Genomic DNA, 20,091 nt, shown 5'->3' on the forward strand with positions numbered 1-20,091 from the left:
GGATTTTCAAATTCAGTTTCTATAACTGGTCAGGATTTTCAAATCGAGTTTTATAACTGGTCGGGATTTTCAAATCCAGTGTTATAACTGATCAGGATTTTCAAATCCAGTTTCTATAACTGGTCGGGATTTTCAAATCGAGTTTTATAACTGGTCGGGATTTTCAAATCCAGTTTTTATAACTAGTCGGGATTTTCAAATCCAGTTTCTATAACTGGTCAGGATTTGCAAATCAAGTTTCTATAACTGGTCGGGATTTTCAAATCCAGTTTTTATAACCGGTCGGGATTTTCAAATTCAGTGTTATAACTGTTCGGGATTTTCAAATCCAGTTTCTATAACTGGTCCGGATTTTCAAATCCAGTTTCTATAACTGGTCGGGATTTTGAAATCCAGTTTCTATAACTGGTCGGGATTTTCAATTCCAGATTTTATAACTGGTCGGGATTTTCAAATCCAGTTTCTATAACTGGTCAGGATTTTCAAATCCAGTTTCTATAACTGGTCGGGATTTTCAAATCCAGTTTTATAACTGGTCGGGATTTTCAAATCCATTTTCTATAACTGGTCGGGATTTTCAAATCTAGTTTCATAATTGGTCGGGATTTTCAAATCCAGTGTTATAACTGATCAGGATTTTCAAATTCAGTTTCTATAACTCGTCGGGATTTTCAAATCCAGTTTTATAACTGGTCGGGATTTTCAAATCCATTTTCTATAACTGGTCGGGATTTTCAAATCTAGTTTTATAATTGGTCGGGATTTTCAAATCCAGTGTTATAACTCATCGGGATTTTCAAATTCATTTTTATAACTGGTCAGGATTTTCAAATCCAGTTTTTATAACTGGTCGGGATTTTCAAATTCAGTTTCTATAACTGGTCAGGATTTTCAAATCGAGTTTTATAACTGGTCGGGATTTTCAAATCCAGTGTTATAACTGATCAGGATTTTCAAATCCAGTTTCTATAACTGGTCGGGATTTTCAAATCGAGTTTTATAACTGGTCGGGATTTTCAAATCCAGTTTTTATAACTAGTCGGGATTTTCAAATCCAGTTTCTATAACTGGTCAGGATTTTCAAATCAAGTTTCTATAACTGGTCGGGATTTTCAAATCCAGTTTTTATAACCGGTCGGGATTTTCAAATTCAGTGTTATAACTGTTCGGGATTTTCAAATCCAGTTTCTATAACTGGTCGGGATTTTCAAATCCAGTTTCTATAACTGGTCGGGATTTTGAAATCCAGTTTCTATAACTGGTCGGGATTTTCAATTCCAGATTTTATAACTGGTCGGGATTTTCAAATCCAGTTTCTATAACTGGTCAGGATTTTCAAATCCAGTTTCTATAACTGGTCGGGATTTTCAATTCCAGATTTTATAACTGGTCGGGATTTTCAATTCCAGTTTCTATAACTGGTCAGGATTTTCAAATCCAGTTTTTATAACTGGTCAGGATTTTCAAATTCAGTTTCTATAACTGGTCAGGATTTTCAAATCCAGTTTTTATAACTGGTCAGGATTATCAAATCCAGTTTTTATCACTGGTCGGGATTTTCAAATTCAGTGTTATAACTGGTCGGGATTTTCAAATTCAGTGTTATAACTGGTTGGCATTTTCAAATCCAGTTTCTATAACTGGTCGGGATTTTGAAATCCAGTTTTTATAACTCGTCGGGATTTTCAAATCCAGTTTTTATAACTGGTCGGAATTTTCAAATCCAGTTTCTATAACTGGTCGGGATTTTCAAATCCAGTTTTATAACTGGTCAGGATTTTCAAATCTAGTTTTTATAACTAGTCGGGATTTTCAAATCCAGTTTCTATAACTGGTCGGGATTTTCAAATCCAGTTTCTATAACTGGTCGGGATTTTCAAATCCAGTTTTTGTAACTGGTCGGGATTTTCAAAATTCAGTTTTTACAACTGGTCGGGATTTTCAAATCCAGTTTCTATAACTGGTCGGGATTTTCAAATCCAGTTTCTATAACTGGTCGAGATTTTCATATCCAGTTTCTATAACTGGTCTGGATTTTCAAATCTAGTTTTTATAACTGGTCGGAATTTTCAAATCCAGTTTTTGTAACTGGTCGGGATTTTCAAAATTCAGTTTTTACAACTGGTCGGGATTTTCAAATCCAGTTTCTATAACTGGTCGGGATTTTCAAATCCAGTTTCTATAACTGGTCGGGATTTTCAAATCCAGTTTCTATAACTGGTCGTGATTTCCAAATCTAGTGTCATAACTGGTCGGGATTTTCAAATCCAATTTCTATAACTGGTCGGGATTTTCAAATCCAGTTTTATAACTGGTCACGATTTTCAAATGCAGTTTCTATAACTGTTCGGGATTTTCAAATCCAGTTTCTATAACTGGTCGGGATTCTCAAATCCAGTTTCTATAACTGGTCGGGATTTTGAAATCCAGTTTCTATATCTGGTCGGGATTTTCAATTCCAGATTTTATAACTGGTCGGGATTTTCAAATCCAGTTTCTATAACTGGTCAGGATTTTCAAATCCAGTTTCTATAACTGGTCGGGATTTTCAAATCCAGTTTTATAACTGGTCGGGATTTTCAAATCCATTTTCTATAACGGGTCGGGATTTTCAAATCTAGTTTCATAATTGGTCGGGATTTTCAAATCCAGTGTTATAACTGATCAGGATTTTCAAATTCAGTTTTTATAACTCGTCGGGATTTTCAAATCCAGTTTTATAACTGGTCGGGATTTTCAAATCCATTTTCTATAACTGGTCGGGATTTTCAAATCTAGTTTTATAATTGGTCGGGATTTTCAAATCCAGTGTTATAACTCATCGGGATTTTCAAATTCATTTTTATAACTGGTCAGGATTTTCAAATCGAGTTTTATAACTGGTCGGGATTTTCAAATCCAGTGTTATAACTGATCAGGATTTTCAAATCCAGTTTCTATAACTGGTCGGGATTTTCAAATCCAGTTTCTATAACTGGTCGGGATTTTCAAATCCAGTTTCTATAACTGGTCGGGATTTTCAAATCCAGTTTCTATAACTGGTCAGGATTTTCAAATCAAGTTTCTATAACTGGTCGGGATTTTCAAATCCAGTTTTTATAACCGGTCGGGATTTTCAAATTCAGTGTTATAACTGTTCGGGATTTTCAAATCCAGTTTCTATAACTGGTCGGGATTTTCAAATCCAGTTTCTATAACTGGTCGGGATTTTGAAATCCAGTTTCTATAACTGGTCGGGATTTTCAATTCCAGATTTTATAACTGGTCGGGATTTTCAAATCCAGTTTCTATAACTGGTCAGGATTTTCAAATCCAGTTTCTATAACTGGTCGGGATTTTCAAATCCAGTTTTATAACTGATCGGGATTTTCAAATCCATTTTCTATAACTGGTCGGGATTTTCAAATCTAGTTTCATAATTGGTCGGGATTTTCAAATCCAGTGTTATAACTGATCAGGATTTTCAAATTCAGTTTCTATAACTCGTCGGGATTTTCAAATCCAGTTTTATAACTGGTCGGGATTTTCAAATCCATTTTCTATAACTGGTCGGGATTTTCAAATCTAGTTTTATAATTGGTCGGGATTTTCAAATCCAGTGTTATAACTCATCGGGATTTTCAAATTCATTTTTATAACTGGTCAGGATTTTCAAATCCAGTTTTTATAACTGGTCGGGATTTTCAAATTCAGTTTCTATAACTGGTCAGGATTTTCAAATCGAGTTTTATAACTGGTCGGGATTTTCAAATCCAGTGTTATAACTGATCAGGATTTTCAAATCCAGTTTCTATAACTGGTCGGGATTTTCAAATCGAGTTTTATAACTGGTCGGGATTTTCAAATCCAGTTTTTATAACTAGTCGGGATTTTCAAATCCAGTTTCTATAACTGGTCAGGATTTTCAAATCAAGTTTCTATAACTGGTCGGGATTTTCAAATCCAGTTTTTATAACCGGTCGGGATTTTCAAATTCAGTGTTATTACTGTTCGGGATTTTCAAATCCAGTTTCTATAACTGGTCGGGATTTTCAAATCCAGTTTCTATAACTGGTCGGGATTTTGAAATCCAGTTTCTATAACTGGTCGGGATTTTCAATTCCAGATTTTATAACTGGTCGGGATTTTCAAATCCAGTTTCTATAACTGGTCAGGATTTTCAAATCCAGTTTCTATAACTGGTCGGGATTTTCAAATCCAGTTTTATAACTGGTCGGGATTTTCAAATCCATTTTCTATAACTGGTCGGGATTTTCAAATCTAGTTTCATAATTGGTCGGGATTTTCAAATCCAGTGTTATAACTGATCAGGATTTTCAAATTCAGTTTTTATAACTCGTCGGGATTTTCAAATCCAGTTTTATAACTGGTCGGGATTTTCAAATCCATTTTCTATAACTGGTCGGGATTTTCAAATCTAGTTTTATAATTGGTCGGGATTTTCAAATCCAGTGTTATAACTCATCGGGATTTTCAAATTCAGTTTTATAACTGGTCAGGATTTTCAAATCCAGTTTTTATAACTGGTCGGGATTTTCAAATTCAGTTTCTATAACTGGTCAGGATTTTCAAATCCAGTTTCTATAACTGGTCGGGATTTTCAAATTAAGTTCTTATAACTGGTCGGGATTTTCAAATCCAGTGTTATAACTGATCAGGATTTTCAAATCCAGTTTCTATAACTGGTCGGAATTTTGAAATCCAGTTTCTATAACTGGTCGGGATTTTCAAATCCAGTTTCTATAACTGGTCAGGATTTTCAAATCCAGTTTTATAACTTATCGGGATTTTCAAATCCATTTTCTATAACTGGTCGGGATTTTCAAATCTAGTTTTATAATTGGTCGGGATTTTCAAATCTAGTGTTATAACTGATCACGATTTTCAAATTCAGTTTCTATAACTCGTCGGGATTTTCAAATCCAGTTTTATAACTTGTGGGGATTTTCAAATCCAGTTTTTATAACTGGTCGGGATTTTCAAATTCAGTTTCTATAACTGGTCAGGATTTTCAAATCCAGTTTTTATAACTGGTCAGGATTTTCAAATTCAGTTTCTATAACTGGTCAGGATTTTCAAATCCAGTTTTTATAACTGGTCAGGATTATCAAATCCAGTTTTTATCACTGGTCGGGATTTTCAAATTCAGTGTTATAACTGGTCGGGATTTTCAAATTCAGTGTTATAACTGGTCGGCATTTTCAAATCCAGTTTCTATAACTGGTCGGGATTTTGAAATCCAGTTTTTATAACTCGTCGGGATTTTCAAATCCAGTTTTTATAACTGGTCGGAATTTTCAAATCCAGTTTCTATAACTGGTCGGGATTTTCAAATCCAGTTTTATAACTGGTCAGGATTTTCAAATCTAGTTTTTATAACTAGTCGGGATTTTCAAATCCAGTTTCTATAACTGGTCGGGATTTTCAAATCCAGTTTCTATAACTGGTCGGGATTTTCAAATCCAGTTTTTGTAACTGGTGGGGATTTTCAAAATTCAGTTTTTACAACTGGTCGGGATTTTCAAATCCAGTTTCTATAACTGGTCGGGATTTTCAAATCCAGTTTCTATAACTGGTCGGGATTTTCATATCCAGTTTCTATAACTGGTCTGGATTTTCAAATCTAGTTTTTATAACTGGTCGGAATTTTCAAATCCAGTTTTTGTAACTGGTCGGGATTTTCAAAATTCAGTTTTTACAACTGGTCGGGATTTTCAAATCCAGTTTCTATAACTGGTCGGGATTTTCAAATCCAGTTTCTATAACTGGTCGGGATTTTGAAATCCAGTTTCTATAACTGGTCGGGATTTTCAATTCCAGATTTTATAACTGGTCGGGATTTTCAAATCCAGTTTCTATAACTGGTCAGGATTTTCAAATCCAGTTTCTATAACTGGTCGGGATTTTCAAATCCAGTTTTATAACTGGTCGGGATTTTCAAATCCATTTTCTATAACTGGTCGGGATTTTCAAATCTAGTTTCATAATTGGTCGGGATTTTCAAATCCAGTGTTATAACTGATCAGGATTTTCAAATTCAGTTTCTATAACTCGTCGGGATTTTCAAATCCAGTTTTATAACTGGTCGGGATTTTCAAATCCATTTTCTATAACTGGTCGGGATTTTCAAATCTAGTTTTATAATTGGTCGGGATTTTCAAATCCAGTGTTATAACTCATCGGGATTTTCAAATTCAGTTTTATAACTGGTCAGGATTTTCAAATCCAGTTTTTATAACTGGTCGGGATTTTCAAATTCAGTTTCTATAACTGGTCAGGATTTTCAAATCCAGTTTCTATAACTGGTCGGGATTTTCAAATTCAGTTCTTATAACTGGTCGGGATTTTCAAATTCAGTGTTATAACTAGTCGGGATTTTCAACTCCAGTTTCTATAACTGGTCGGAATTTTGAAATCCAGTTTCTATAACTGGTCGGGATTTTCAAATCCAGTTTCTATAACTGGTCAGGATTTTCAAATCCAGTTTTATAACTTATCGGGATTTTCAAATCCATTTTCTATAACTGGTCGGGATTTTCAAATCTAGTTTTATAATTGGTCGGGATTTTCAAATCTAGTGTTATAACTGATCAGGATTTTCAAATCCAGTTTCTATAACTGGTCGGGATTTTGAAATCCAGTTTTATAACTTGTGGGGATTTTCAAATCCAGTTTTTATAACTGGTCGGGATTTTCAAATTCAGTTTCTATAACTGGTCAGGATTTTCAAATCCAGTTTCTATAACTGGTCGGGATTTTCAAATCCAGTTTTATAACTGGTCGGGATTTTCAAATCCATTTTCTATAACTGGTCGGGATTTTCAAATCTAGTTTCATAATTGGTCGGGATTTTCAAATCCAGTGTTATAACTGATCAGGATTTTCAAATTCAGTTTCTATAACTCGTCGGGATTTTCAAATCCAGTTTTATAACTGGTCGGGATTTTCAAATCCATTTTCTATAACTGGTCGGGATTTTCAAATCTAGTTTTATAATTGGTCGGGATTTTCAAATCCAGTGTTATAACTCATCGGGATTTTCAAATTCAGTTTTATAACTGGTCAGGATTTTCAAATCCAGTTTCTATAACTGGTCGGGATTTTCAAATTCAGTTTCTATAACTGGTCAGGATTTTCAAATCCAGTTTCTATAACTGGTCGGGATTTTCAAATTCAGTTCTTATAACTGGTCGGGATTTTCAAATCCAGTGTTATAACTGATCAGGATTTTCAAATCCAGTTTCTATAACTGGTCGGAATTTTGAAATCCAGTTTCTATAACTGGTCGGGATTTTCAAATCCAGTTTCTATAACTGGTCAGGATTTTCAAATCCAGTTTTATAACTTATCGGGATTTTCAAATCCATTTTCTATAACTGGTCGGGATTTTCAAATCTAGTTTTATAATTGGTCGGGATTTTCAAATCTAGTGTTATAACTGATCAGGATTTTCAAATTCAGTTTCTATAACTCGTCGGGATTTTCAAATCCAGTTTTATAACTTGTGGGGATTTTCAAATCCAGTTTTTATAACTGGTCGGGATTTTCAAATTCAGTTTCTATAACTGGTCAGGATTTTCAAATCCAGTTTTTATAACTGGTCAGGATTTTCAAATTCAGTTTCTATAACTGGTCAGGATTTTCAAATCCAGTTTTTATAACTGGTCAGGATTATCAAATCCAGTTTTTATCACTGGTCGGGATTTTCAAATTCAGTGTTATAACTGGTCGGGATTTTCAAATTCAGTGTTATAACTGGTCGGCATTTTCAAATCCAGTTTCTATAACTGGTCGGGATTTTGAAATCCAGTTTTTATAACTCGTCGGGATTTTCAAATCCAGTTTTTACAACTGGTCGGAATTTTCAAATCCAGTTTCTATAACTGGTCGGGATTTTCAAATCCAGTTTTATAACTGGTCAGGATTTTCAAATCTAGTTTTTATAACTAGTCGGGATTTTCAAATCCAGTTTCTATAACTGGTCGGGATTTTCAAATCCAGTTTCTATAACTGGTCGGGATTTTCAAATCCAGTTTTTGTAACTGGTGGGGATTTTCAAAATTCAGTTTTTACAACTGGTCGGGATTTTCAAATCCAGTTTCTATAACTGGTCGGGATTTTCAAATCCAGTTTCTATAACTGGTCGGGATTTTCATATCCAGTTTCTATAACTGGTCTGGATTTTCAAATCTAGTTTTTATAACTGGTCGGAATTTTCAAATCCAGTTTTTGTAACTGGTCGGGATTTTCAAAATTCAGTTTTTACAACTGGTCGGGATTTTCAAATCCAGTTTCTATAACTGGTCGGGATTTTCAAATCCAGTTTCTATAACTGGTCGGGATTTTGAAATCCAGTTTCTATAACTGGTCGGGATTTTCAATTCCAGATTTTATAACTGGTCGGGATTTTCAAATCCAGTTTCTATAACTGGTCAGGATTTTCAAATCCAGTTTCTATAACTGGTCGGGATTTTCAAATCCAGTTTTATAACTGGTCGGGATTTTCAAATCCATTTTCTATAACTGGTCGGGATTTTCAAATCTAGTTTCATAATTGGTCGGGATTTTCAAATCCAGTGTTATAACTGATCAGGATTTTCAAATTCAGTTTCTATAACTCGTCGGGATTTTCAAATCCAGTTTTATAACTGGTCGGGATTTTCAAATCCATTTTCTATAACTGGTCGGGATTTTCAAATCTAGTTTTATAATTGGTCGGGATTTTCAAATCCAGTGTTATAACTCATCGGGATTTTCAAATCCAGTTTCTATAACTGGTCAGGATTTTGAAATCCAGTTTTTATAACTCGTCGGGATTTTCAAATCCAGTTTTTATAACTGGTCGGAATTTTCAAATCCAGTTTCTATAACTGGTCGGGATTTTCAAATCCAGTTTTATAACTGGTCAGGATTTTCAAATCTAGTTTTTATAACTAGTCGGGATTTTCAAATCCAGTTTCTATAACTGGTCGGGATTTTCAAATCCAGTTTCTATAACTAGTCGTGATTTTCAAATCCAGTTTTTGTAACTGGTGGGGATTTTCAAAATTCAGTTTTTACAACTGGTCGGGATTTTCAAATCCAGTTTCTATAACTGGTCGGGATTTTCAAATCCAGTTTCTATAACTGGTCGGGATTTTCATATCCAGTTTCTATAACTGGTCTGGATTTTCAAATCTAGTTTTTATAACTGGTCGGAATTTTCAAATCCAGTTTTTGTAACTGGTCGGGATTTTCAAAATTCAGTTTTTACAACTGGTCGGGATTTTCAAATCCAGTTTCTATAACTGGTCGGGATTTTCAAATCCAGTTTCTATAACTGGTCGGGATTTTCAAATCCAGTTTCTATAACTGGTCGTGATTTCCAAATCTAGTGTCATAACTGGTCGGGATTTTCAAATCCAATTTCTATAACTGGTCAGGATTTTCAAATCCAGTTTTATAACTGGTCAGGATTTTCAAATGCAGTTTCTATAACTGGTCGGGATTTTTAAATCTAGTTTTATAACTGGTTGGGATTTTCAAATCCAGATTTATAACTGGTCGGGATTTTCAAATTCAGTGTTATAACTGTTCGGGATTTTCAAATCCAGTTTCTATAACTGGTCGGGATTTTCAAATCCAGTTTCTATAACTGGTCGGGATTTTGAAATCCAGTTTCTATAACTGGTCGGGATTTTCAATTCCAGATTTTATAACTGGTCGGGATTTTCAAATCCAGTTTCTATAACTGGTCAGGATTTTCAAATCCAGTTTCTATAACTGGTCGGGATTTTCAAATCCAGTTTTATAACTGGTCGGGATTTTCAAATCCATTTTCTATAACGGGTTGGGATTTTCAAATCTAGTTTCATAATTGGTCGGGATTTTCAAATCCAGTGTTATAACTGATCAGGATTTTCAAATTCAGTTTTTATAACTCGTCGGGATTTTCAAATCCAGTTTTATAACTGGTCGGGATTTTCAAATCCATTTTCTATAACTGGTCGGGATTTTCAAATCTAGTTTTATAATTGGTCGGGATTTTCAAATCCAGTGTTATAACTCATCGGGATTTTCAAATTCATTTTTATAACTGGTCAGGATTTTCAAATCCAGTTTTTATAACTGGTCGGGATTTTCAAATTCAGTTTCTATAACTGGTCAGGATTTTCAAATCGAGTTTTATAACTGGTCGGGATTTTCAAATCCAGTGTTATAACTGATCAGGATTTTCAAATCCAGTTTCTATAACTGGTCGGGATTTTCAAATCGAGTTTTATAACTGGTCGGGATTTTCAAATCCAGTTTTTATAACTAGTCGGGATTTTCAAATCCAGTTTCTATAACTGGTCAGGATTTTCAACTCAAGTTTCTATAACTGGTCGGGATTTTCAAATCCAGTTTTTATAACCGGTCGGGATTTTCAAATTCAGTGTTATAACTGTTCGGGATTTTCAAATCCAGTTTCTATAACTGGTCCGGATTTTCAAATCCAGTTTCTATAACTGGTCGGGATTTTGAAATCCAGTTTCTATAACTGGTCGGGATTTTCAATTCCAGATTTTATAACTGGTCGGGATTTTCAAATCCAGTTTCTATAACTGGTCAGGATTTTCAAATCCAGTTTCTATAACTGGTCGGGATTTTCAAATCCAGTTTTATAACTGGTCGGGATTTTCAAATCCATTTTCTATAACTGGTCGGGATTTTCAAATCTAGTTTCATAATTGGTCGGGATTTTCAAATCCAGTGTTATAACTGATCAGGATTTTCAAATTCAGTTTCTATAACTCGTCGGGATTTTCAAATCCAGTTTTATAACTGGTCGGGATTTTCAAATCCATTTTCTATAACTGGTCGGGATTTTCAAATCTAGTTTTATAATTGGTCGGGATTTTCAAATCCAGTGTTATAACTCATCGGGATTTTCAAATTCAGTTTTATAACTGGTCAGGATTTTCAAATCCAGTTTTTATAACTGGTCGGGATTTTCAAATTCAGTTTCTATAACTGGTCAGGATTTTCAAATCCAGTTTCTATAACTGGTCGGGATTTTCAAATTCAGTTCTTATAACTGGTCGGATTTTCAAATTCAGTGTTATAACTAGTCGGGATTTTCAACTCCAGTTTCTATAACTGGTCGGAATTTTGAAATCCAGTTTCTATAACTGGTCGGGATTTTCAAATCCAGTTTCTATAACTGGTCAGGATTTTCAAATCCAGTTTTATAACTTATCGGGATTTTCAAATCCATTTTCTATAACTGGTCGGGATTTTCAAATCTAGTTTTATAATTGGTCGGGATTTTCAAATCTAGTGTTATAACTAATCAGGATTTTCAAATTCAGTTTCTATAACTCGTCGGGATTTTCAAATCCAGTTTTATAACTTGTGGGGATTTTCAAATCCAGTTTTTATAACTGGTCGGGATTTTCAAATTCAGTTTCTATAACTGGTCAGGATTTTCAAATCCAGTTTTTATAACTGGTCAGGATTTTCAAATTCAGTTTCTATAACTGGTCAGGATTTTCAAATCCAGTTTTTATAACTGGTCAGGATTATCAAATCCAGTTTTTATCACTGGTCGGGATTTTCAAATTCAGTGTTATAACTGGTCGGGATTTTCAAATTCAGTGTTATAACTGGTCGGCATTTTCAAATCCAGTTTCTATAACTGGTCGGGATTTTGAAATCCAGTTTTTATAACTCGTCGGGATTTTCAAATCCAGTTTTTATAACTGGTCGGGATTTTCAAATCCAGTTTCTATAACTGGTCGGGATTTTCAAATCCAGTTTTATAACTGGTCAGGATTTTCAAATCTAGTTTTTATAACTAGTCGGGATTTTCAAATCCAGTTTCTATAACTGGTCGGGATTTTCAAATCCAGTTTCTATAACTGGTCGGAATTTTCAAATCCAGTTTTTGTAACTGGTCGGGATTTTCAAAATTCTGTTTTTACAACTGGTCGGGATTTTCAAATCCAGTTTCTATAACTGGTCGGGATTTGCAAATCCAGTTTCTATAACTGGTCGGGATTTTCATATCCAGTTTCTATAACTGGTCTGGATTTTCAAATCTAGTTTTTATAACTGGTCGGAATTTTCAAATCCAGTTTTTGTAACTGGTCGGGATTTTCAAAATTCAGTTTTTACAACTGGTCGGGATTTTCAAATGCAGTTTCTATAACTGGTCGGGATTTTTAAATCTAGTTTTATAACTGGTTGGGATTTTCAAATCCAGATTTATAACTGGTCGGGATTTTCAAATCCAGTTTCTATAACAGATCCTGATTTTCAAATTTAGTTTTATAATTGGTCGAGATTTTCAAATCAAGTGTTATAACTGATCAGGATTTTCAAATCCAGTTTCTATAACTGGTCGGGATTTTCAAATCCAGTTTTATAACTGGTCGGGATTTTCAAATCCAGTTTTTATAACTAGTCGGAATTTTCAAATCCAGTTTCTATAACTGGTCAGGATTTTCAAATCAAGTTTTTATAACTGGTCAGGATTTTCAAATTCAGTTTCTATAACTGGTCAGGATTTTCAAATCCAGTTTTTATAACTGGTCGGGATTTTCAAATCCAGTTTTTATAACTGGTCGGGATTTTCAAATTCAGTGTTATAACTGGTCGGGATTTTCAAATCCAGTTTCTATAACTGGTCGGGATTTTCAAATCCAGTTAATATAACTGGTCGGGATTTTGAAATCCAGTTTTTATAACTGGTCGGGATTTTCAAATCTAGTTTTTATAACTGGTCGGAATTTTCAAATCCAGTTTCTATAACCGGTCGGGATTTTCATATCCAGTTTCGATAACTGGTCTGGATTTTCAAATCTAGTTTTTATAACTGGTCGGAATTTTCAAATCCAGTTTTTGTAACTGGTCGGGATTTTCAAAATTCAGTTTTTACAACTGGTCGGGATTTTCAAATCCAGTTTCTATAACTGGTCGGGATTTTCAAATCCAGTTTCTATAACTGGTCGGGATTTTCAAATCCAGTTTCTATAACGGGTCGTGATTTCCAAATCTAGTGTCATAACTGGTCGGGATTTTCAAATCCAATTTCTATAACTGGTCCGGATTTTCAAATCCAGTTTTATAACTGGTCAGGATTTTCAAATGCAGTTTCTATAACTGGTCGGGATTTTTAAATCTAGTTTTATAACTGGTTGGGATTTTCAAATCCAGATTTATAACTGGTCGGGATTTTCAAATTCAGTGTTATAACTGTTCGGGATTTTCAAATCCAGTTTCTATAACTGGTCGGGATTTTCAAATCCAGTTTCTATAACTGGTCGGGATTTTCAAATCCAGTTTCTATAACTGGTCGGGATTTTGAAATCCAGTTTCTATAACTGGTCGGGATTTTCAATTCCAGATTTTATAACTGGTCGGGATTTTCAAATCCAGTTTCTATAACTGGTCAGGATTTTCAAATCCAGTTTCTATAACTGGTCGGGATTTTCAAATCCAGTTTTATAACTGGTCGGGATTTTCAAATCCATTTTCTATAACGGGTCGGGATTTTCAAATCTAGTTTCATAATTGGTCGGGATTTTCAAATCCAGTGTTATAACTGATCAGGATTTTCAAATTCAGTTTCTATAACTCGTCGGGATTTTCAAATCCAGTTTTATAACTGGTCGGGATTTTCAAATCCATTTTCTATAACTGGTCGGGATTTTCAAATCTAGTTTTATAATTGGTTGGGATTTTCAAATCCAGTGTTATAACTCATCGGGATTTTCAAATTCAGTTTTATAACTGGTCAGGATTTTCAAATCCAGTTTTTATAACTGGTCGGGATTTTCAAATTCAGTTTCTATAACTGGTCAGGATTTTCAAATCGAGTTTTATAACTGGTCGGGATTTTCAAATCTAGTTTTTATAACTGGTCGGGATTTTCAAATCCAGTTTCTATAACCGGTCGGGATTTTCATATCCAGTTTCTATAACTGGTCTGGATTTTCAAATCTAGTTTTTATAACTGGTCGGAATTTTCAAATCCAGTTTTTGTAACTGGTCGGGATTTTCAAAATTCAGTTTTTACAACTGGTCGGGATTTTCAAATCCAGTTTCTATAACTGGTCGGGATTTTCAAATCCAGTTTCTATAACTGGTCGGGATTTTCAAATCCAGTTTCTATAACGGGTCGTGATTTCCAAATCTAGTGTCATAACTGGTCGGGATTTTCAAATCCAATTTCTATAACTGGTCGGGATTTTCAAATCCAGTTTTATAACTGGTCAGGATTTTCAAATGCAGTTTCTATAACTGGTCGGGATTTTTAAATCTAGTTTTATAACTGGTTGGGATTTTCAAATCCAGATTTATAACTGGTCGGGATTTTCAAATTCAGTGTTATAACTGTTCGGGATTTTCAAATCCAGTTTCTATAACTGGTCGGGATTTTCAAATCCAGTTTCTATAACTGGTCTGGATTTTGAAATCCAGTTTCTATAACTGGTCGGGATTTTCAATTCCAGATTTTATAACTGGTCGGGATTTTCAAATCCAGTTTCTATAACTGGTCAGGATTTTCAAATTCAGTTTCTATAACTGGTCAGGATTTTCAAATCCAGTTTCTATAACTGGTCGGGATTTTCAAATCCAGTTTCTATAACGGGTCGGGATTTTCAAATCTAGTTTCATAATTGGTCGGGATTTTCAAATCCAGTGTTATAACTGATCAGGATTTTCAAATTCAGTTTCTATAACTCGTCGGGATTTTCAAATCCAGTTTTATAACTGGTCGGGATTTTCAAATCCATTTTCTATAACTGGTCGGGATTTTCAAATCTAGTTTTATAATTGGTCGGGATTTTCAAATCCAGTGTTATAACTCATCGGGATTTTCAACTTCAGTTTTATAACTGGTCAGAATTTTCAAATCCAGTTTTTATAACAGGTCGGGATTTTCAAATTCAGTTTCTATAACTGGTCAGGATTTTCAAATCCAGTTTCTATAACTGGTCGGGATTTTCAAATTCAGTTCTTATAACTGGTCGGGATTTTCAAATTCAGTGTTATAACTAGTCGGGATTTTCAACTCCAGTTTCTATAACTGGTCAGAATTTTGAAATCCAGTTTCTATAACTGGTCGGGATTTTCAAATCCAGTTTCTACGACTGGTCGGGATTTTCAAATCCAGTTTTTATAACTAGTCGGAATTTTCAAATCCAGTTTCTATAACTGGTCAGGATTTTCAAATCAAGTTTTTATAACTGGTCAGGATTTTCAAATTCAGTTTCTATAACTGGTCAGGATTTTCAAATCCAGTTTTTATAACTGGTCGGGATTTTCAAATCCAGTTTTTATAACTGGTCGGGATTTTCAAATTCAGTGTTATAACTGGTCGGGATTTTCAAATCCAGTTTCTATAACTGGTCGGGATTTTCAAATCCAGTTAATATAACTGGTCGGGATTTTGAAATCCAGTTTTTATAACTGGTCGGGATTTTCAAATCTAGTTTTTATAACTGGTCGGAATTTTCAAATCCAGTTTCTATAACCGGTCGGGATTTTCATATCCAGTTTCGATAACTGGTCTGGATTTTCAAATCTAGTTTTTATAACTGGTCGGAATTTTCAAATCCAGTTTTTGTAACTGGTCGGGATTTTCAAAATTCAGTTTTTACAACTGGTCGGGATTTTCAAATCCAGTTTCTATAACTGGTCGGGATTTTCAAATCCAGTTTCTATAACTGGTCGGGATTTTCAAATCCAGTTTCTATAACGGGTCGTGATTTCCAAATCTAGTGTCATAACTGGTCGGGATTTTCAAATCCAATTTCTATAACTGGTCGGGATTTTCAAATCCAGTTTTATAACTGGTCAGGATTTTCAAATGCAGTTTCTATAACTGGTCGGGATTTTTAAATCTAGTTTTATAACTGGTTGGGATTTTCAAATCCAGATTTATAACTGGTCGGGATTTTCAAATTCAGTGTTATAACTGTTCGGGATTTTCAAATCCAGTTTCTATAACTGGTCGGGATTTTCAAATCCAGTTTCTATAACTGGTCGGGATTTTGAAATCCAGTTTCTATAACTGGTCGGGATTTTCAATTCCAGATTTTATAACTGGTCGGGATTTTCAAATCCAGTTTCTATAACTGGTCAGGATTTTCAAATCCAGTTTCTATAACTGGTCGGGATTTTCAAATCCAGTTTTATAACTGGTCGGGATTTTCAAATCCATTTTCTATAACGGGTCGGGATTTTCAAATCTAGTTTCATAATTGGTCGGGATTTTCAAATCCAGTGTTATAACTGATCAGGATTTTCAAATTCAGTTTCTATAACTCGTCGGGATTTTCAAATCCAGTTTTATAACTGGTCGGGATTTTCAAATCCATTTTCTATAACTGGTCGGGATTTTCAAATCTAGTTTTATAATTGGTCGGGATTTTCAAATCCAGTGTTATAACTCATCGGGATTTTCAAATTCAGTTTTATAACTGGTCAGGATTTTCAAATCCAGTTTTTATAACTGGTCGGGATTTTCAAATTCAGTTTCTATAACTGGTCAGGATTTTCAAATCGAGTTTTATAACTGGTCGGGATTTTCAAATCTAGTTTTTATAACTGGTCGGGATTTTCAAATCCAGTTTCTATAACCGGTCGGGATTTTCATATCCAGTTTCTATAACTGGTCTGGATTTTCAAATCTAGTTTTTATAACTGGTCGGAATTTTCAAATCCAGTTTTTGTAACTGGTCGGGATTTTCAAAATTCAGTTTTTACAACTGGTCGGGATTTTCAAATCCAGTTTCTACAACTGGTCGGGATTTTCAAATCCAGTTTCTATAACTGGTCGGGATTTTCAAATCCAGTTTCTATAACTGGTCGTGATTTCCAAATCTAGTGTCATAACTGGTCGGGATTTTCAAATCCAATTTCTATAACTGGTCGGGATTTTCAAATCCAGTTTTATAACTGGTCACGATTTTCAAATGCAGTTTCTATAACTGGTCGGGATTTTTAAATCTAGTTTTATAACTGGTTGGGATTTTCAAATCTAGATTTATAACTGGTCGGGATTTTCAAATTCAGTGTTATAACTGTTCGGGATTTTCAAATCCAGTTTCTATAACTGGTCGGGATTCTCAAATCCAGTTTCTATAACTGGTTGGGATTTTGAAATCCAGTTTCTATATCTGGTCGGGATTTTCAATTCCAGATTTTATAACTGGTCGGGATTTTCAAATCCAGTTTCTATAACTGGTCAGGATTTTCAAATCCAGTTTCTATAACTGGTCGGGATTTTCAAATCCAGTTTTATAACTGGTCGGGATTTTCAAATCCATTTTCTATAACGGGTCGGGATTTTCAAATCTAGTTTCATAATTGGTCGGGATTTTCAAATCCAGTGTTATAACTGATCAGGATTTTCAAATTCAGTTTTTATAACTCGTCGGGATTTTCAAATCCAGTTTTATAACTGGTCGGGATTTTCAAATCCATTTTCTATAACTGGTCGGGATTTTCAAATCTAGTTTTATAATTGGTCGGGATTTTCAAATCCAGTGTTATAACTCATCGGGATTTTCAAATTCATTTTTATAACTGGTCAGGATTTTCAAATCCAGTTTTTATAACTGGTCGGGATTTTCAAATTCAGTTTCTATAACTGGTCAGGATTTTCAAATTGAGTTTTATAACTGGTCGGGATTTTCAAATCCAGTGTTATAACTGATCAGGATTTTCAAATCCAGTTTCTATAACTGGTCGGGATTTTCAAATCCAGTTTCTATAACTGGTCGGGATTTTCAAATCCAGTTTCTATAACTGGTCGGGATTTTCAAATCCAGTTTCTATAACTGGTCAGGATTTTCAAATCAAGTTTCTATAACTGGTCGGGATTTTCAAATCCAGTTTTTATAACCGGTCGGGATTTTCAAATTCAGTGTTATAACTGTTCGGGATTTTCAAATCCAGTTTCTATAACTGGTCGGGATTTTCAAATCCAGTTTCTATAACTGGTCGGGATTTTGAAATCCAGTTTCTATAACTGGTCGGGATTTTCAATTCCAGATTTTATAACTGGTCGGGATTTTCAAATCCAGTTTCTATAACTGGTCAGGATTTTCAAATCCAGTTTCTATAACTGGTCGGGATTTTCAAATCCAGTTTTATAACTGATCGGGATTTTCAAATCCATTTTCTATAACTGGTCGGGATTTTCAAATCTAGTTTCATAATTGGTCGGGATTTTCAAATCCAGTGTTATAACTGATCAGGATTTTCAAATTCAGTTTCTATAACTCGTCGGGATTTTCAAATCCAGTTTTATAACTGGTCGGGATTTTCAAATCCATTTTCTATAACTGGTCGGGATTTTCAAATCTAGTTTTATAATTGGTCGGGATTTTCAAATCCAGTGTTATAACTCATCGGGATTTTCAAATTCATTTTTATAACTGGTCAGGATTTTCAAATCCAGTTTTTATAACTGGTCGGGATTTTCAAATTCAGTTTCTATAACTGGTCAGGATTTTCAAATCGAGTTTTATAACTGGTCGGGATTTTCAAATCCAGTGTTATAACTGATCAGGATTTTCAAATGCAGTTTCTATAACTGGTCGGGATTTTCAAATCGAGTTTTATAACTGGTCGGGATTTTCAAATCCAGTTTTTATAACTAGTCGGGATTTTCAAATCCAGTTTCTATAACTGGTCAGGATTTTCAAATCAAGTTTCTATAACTGGTCGGGATTTTCAAATCCAGTTTTTATAACCGGTCGGGATTTTCAAATTCAGTGTTATAACTGTTCGGGATTTTCAAATCCAGTTTCTATAACTGGTCGGGATTTTCAAATCCAGTTTCTATAACTGGTCGGGATTTTGAAATCCAGTTTCTATAACTGGTCGGGATTTTCAATTCCAGATTTTATAACTGGTCGGGATTTTCAAATCCAGTTTCTATAACTGGTCAGGATTTTCAAATCCAGTTTCTATAACTGGTCGGGATTTTCAAATCCAGTTTTATAACTGGTCGGGATTTTCAAATCCATTTTCTATAACTGGTCGGGATTTTCAAATCTAGTTTCATAATTGGTCGGGATTTTCAAATCCAGTGTTATAACTGATCAGGATTTTCAAATTCAGTTTCTATAACTCGTCGGGATTTTCAAATCCAGTTTTATAACTGGTCGGGATTTTCAAATCCATTTTCTATAACTGGTCGGGATTTTCAAATCTAGTTTTATAATTGGTCGGGATTTTCAAATCCAGTGTTATAACTCATCGGGATTTTCAAATTCAGTTTTATAACTGGTCAGGATTTTCAAATTCAGTTTTATAACTGGTCGGGATTTTCAAATTCAGTTTCTATAACTGGTCAGGATTTTCAAATCCAGTTTCTATAACTGGTCGGGATTTTCAAATTCAGTTCTTATAACTGGTCGGATTTTCAAATTCAGTGTTATAACTAGTCGGGATTTTCAACTCCAGTTTCTATAACTGGTCGGAATTTTGAAATCCAGATTCTATAACTGGTCGGGATTTTCAAATCCAGTTTCTATAACTGGTCAGGATTTTCAAATCCAGTTTTATAACTTATCGGGATTTTCAAATCCATTTTCTATAACTGGTCGGGATTTTCAAATCTAGTTTTATAATTGGTCGGGATTTTCAAATCTAGTGTTATAACTAATCAGGATTTTCAAATTCAGTTTCTATAACTCGTCGGGATTTTCAAATCCAGTTTTATAACTTGTGGGGATTTTCAAATCCAGTTTTTATAACTGGTCGGGATTTTCAAATTCAGTTTCTATAACTGGTCAGGATTTTCAAATCCAGTTTTTATAACTGGTCAGGATTTTCAAATTCAGTTTCTATAACTGGTCAGGATTTTCAAATCCAGTTTTTATAACTGGTCAGGATTATCAAATCCAGTTTTTATCACTGGTCGGGATTTTCAAATTCAGTGTTATAACTGGTCGGGATTTTCAAATTCAGTGTTATAACTGGTCGGCATTTTCAAATCCAGTTTCTATAACTGGTCGGGATTTTGAAATCCAGTTTTTATAACTCGTCGGGATTTTCAAATCCAGTTTTTATAACTGGTCGGGATTTTCAAATCCAGTTTCTATAACTGGT

Source organism: Nuphar pumila, chromosome 10 (assembly GCF_984573655.1).
Source record: "Nuphar pumila chromosome 10, dmNupPumi1.hap1.1, whole genome shotgun sequence".
Taxonomy (NCBI): Eukaryota; Viridiplantae; Streptophyta; class Magnoliopsida; order Nymphaeales; family Nymphaeaceae; genus Nuphar; species Nuphar pumila.